Source organism: Nicotiana tabacum, chromosome 5 (genome assembly GCF_000715075.1).
Source record: "Nicotiana tabacum cultivar K326 chromosome 5, ASM71507v2, whole genome shotgun sequence".
Lineage (NCBI taxonomy): Eukaryota > Viridiplantae > Streptophyta > Magnoliopsida > Solanales > Solanaceae > Nicotiana > Nicotiana tabacum.
Window position 1 is genome coordinate 145424513 of NC_134084.1, and position 2984 is coordinate 145427496.

At 39.4% G+C, this 2984-nt stretch overlaps 1 pseudogene; it reads left to right on the top strand.

The window, feature by feature from the left end:
- The first annotated feature begins 208 nt into the window (after window positions 1-208).
- On the top strand, window positions 209-2457 carry LOC142180656 (uncharacterized; annotated as a pseudogene).
- The last annotated feature ends 527 nt before the right edge of the window (window positions 2458-2984 follow it).

Genomic DNA, 2984 nt, shown 5'->3' on the forward strand with positions numbered 1-2984 from the left:
ATAATGCAGTGATACATTTTTATATTAAAAAAATAAAAATTAAAATAATGACAGTGATACATATCCAGGTCAGACATTTTGGTTTCTGAGGGAATTGAATGCTTTAAGAATGTGTTTTTTTAATGATGTTACAATAAATATAGAATCTATACTTTTCTATTTTTATCTGCAATCATATTATTGGTAAAATGGTATGTTTAGCGGAAATCCTATGAATGCGTAGCTGCAAATGGCCTTACGGCTGCTGCTTGAGTAATTAACTAATTATGCTTACTGCAATACCAGTAGTATCCTGCAGCTACCATCTCAGAGTCAATAAAGTTGAAATATTTTGCCTCTTATGGTTTAATATTGCAACAGAAACGACTTAATTGCTCTAAATGAACTAAATTCCTTTTCTGACAAATGATAGCCTTTGCTCGTCGGGTGCATCTTGCACATCTTCTTGTGCCTTTGCTTTCTGCCTTCCAACCATTTTATACTAGAGAATTTACGAATTTAGCTACTTTAAGACGTTATAAGATTCACTATGTATATCACTTTATTGGTGTTCGCTCACCACCTTCACCCATGAAATTTCCAGTAACCACGTTTAACCCTCTCTCTCTCTCTCCTCGCCACCTTCTTTGTCTCGACATCATCCTTTTCTCCATGTGTATCGGGCTGTAAGTATTCTTCTTTGTTGCAACAGGTACCTGTGTAGCTGCCCTGTGTATCTACCACCGGAATGTGGATTTCTTTTTTCAACTAGCTGGGAATGTGACCTTTTTACCTTAGCTTCTCTTAAGCATCCATAGAAGTGGTGTTGTACTTGGTTTTGCAGAGAGAGGCTAAGTTGGGGTAGTATATCCTCTCATTTTTGTGTTTTACTACAGCAATTGATCTCTCTCCCACAGTCAGTTTGCTTGACCTGAATATGGATAGTTGGATTACTGTCTTTCAATGACGGGAGTGGATCTCATTTATCTCTTAAACCTCCCCCCTTCTGAAAGTAAAAGAAAAGAGGCCAACATAGTTTTCCATCTTGGTTCTTGGCTAGTGAACTTGCGGTTCTTAAAGCTGGAATAGTAGCTTGATGTCTATCCACGTGCCATATTCGCTTCAGTTAATCCCCACTCCCCTTTCTCCATGGTTTGGTTGCTTTTTACCAAATGTCCCAACTGCAAATGGCTCTGTTGTTACATGATGTAGTGTCTATGATGGTTTGTGTTACAGAAGCACAATTCTGAATTAAAGAGGGTAATCCTAATATACTTTCGAATGGGATCTAGTTATCTGTGCAGTCACTTTTGAAGCGTGCTCTTTGGGATGATGTCAGAAAAATCTCAATATAAGCATTGAACTTCAAGTTTAATTTTATCTGTATCAGCTAGCATACAGAGTTATGTGATCTCCTAGTCAACGAATGTACCGGGATGTAGTTTTTTATGACGTGTTATTCTTCTCTGACCAGGCATTATCCACAACATTGTACTCGACACAATGGGGAAAAAGAGCATGTCGTACAGTAATCACATAATTGATTTGGGAGAGATCAGCGGAGTCTAGAGTATATCCATCCGGAGCCTTATGTGTTGTACGGGAGCTTTGCAGCTTTTCCACATCCAAATGTCCACACTATCATACCAGCTCTAGGAAACAGTTGTAATATCTATTTGCACCATATACCAGACCCTCGAGAAGGCGGTTTACTTTATGGGTTGTCATCGTCCAATGGGGTTCATCCGCGCCGTCCTGCCACCAACATTGACGCAGCGATTGCAACATCATCAAATCACTATAACCCTTACGTGGCTGCTCCATCTGCATCGATGGATTTTCCAGTTCCAGTAAATCATGGGTTACATGATCGGCATCCATTCTCAAGCACTCACGGCATCCTTGGAATTAGTGCAGACAGTTTTGATAGGAATGATCCTTATATGGACAGTGTCAGAGGCTCATTTAAGCAAAAGAATCATTCTGCTTTGGCGAGGCCTAGTACTTCCGTCGTCCCAGTGATCAAAAGAGCACGTGAATCTGATTTTTCTCTGACGGATACTGTATCATTTACTCCATATGGAGGGAATGAGTCATCATCGTCCATTGAAGATGGAGTACAGAGAAGTGGTAGGAACAGATCTGCTAGTGGTCCAGATACTGCATCCCAAAATAATAACAATCATCTGCTTCAAGGAAACTATGTTGGCCAAGCCTATCAGTTTCCTGGCAATCCTTGGTTGGATCTGCCTTTCAATAGTAGCGGTAGTGAGGCTGAAACTTGGACCTGGAATCAGGCTGCTCCTTTACCATATCCGCCCAGTAGGCACTCCTTTTTTTTTGAAAAAAAAAAAAACTTCTACGAGTTTTGAGTACCTATTTCAGCCTACTTTTTTGTTTGATAGATTATCTTCTCCCCTTCATTAAACTTTTCATCAAAGTCCTTGTTCTTCCAATTTTTGTTTTCTTATGAGCTATTAGCATGCCGCCAAGTTGGGTAATGCATCTTCAGTTGTTTTTCTTTCTTCTTACATGTTTAAAAGGGACAATCCACTGGAGACACGTCTTGTCTTTCCTTTTTCCATTTTCATAGTATTATTTGTCTCTTTTATTCCAAGTTCTAAAAGTTAGCTTTTATAACTGATTGTTTGTCTCACTTCTCTAGGAAAGCCTTTGTTTTTTCCTTTGCTCAAATTATCAACAGCAATTCATGATCTTTATTCCAAGTACTAGCAGTCAACTTCAGTAACTGATTGCATCTTTCTTCTGCTTTTTTTTCTATTACTGTAGGTGGCTGTATAGATTGCTGCAGTATGAGCTTCTCTCCGCAGATGACATCATCTTCACACAGAAACCTACGAATAGTTCGTCCAATAGCACTAATAATCCATTCCAAGGTGTTGTAGAGGGAGGGTCTAGATATATCGGACGCTTCTGACCGACTGGCTTTAGGTTAAACAGACCTCATCGAAGGGAATTCATGCTTGAAACAAATACTCAACAGC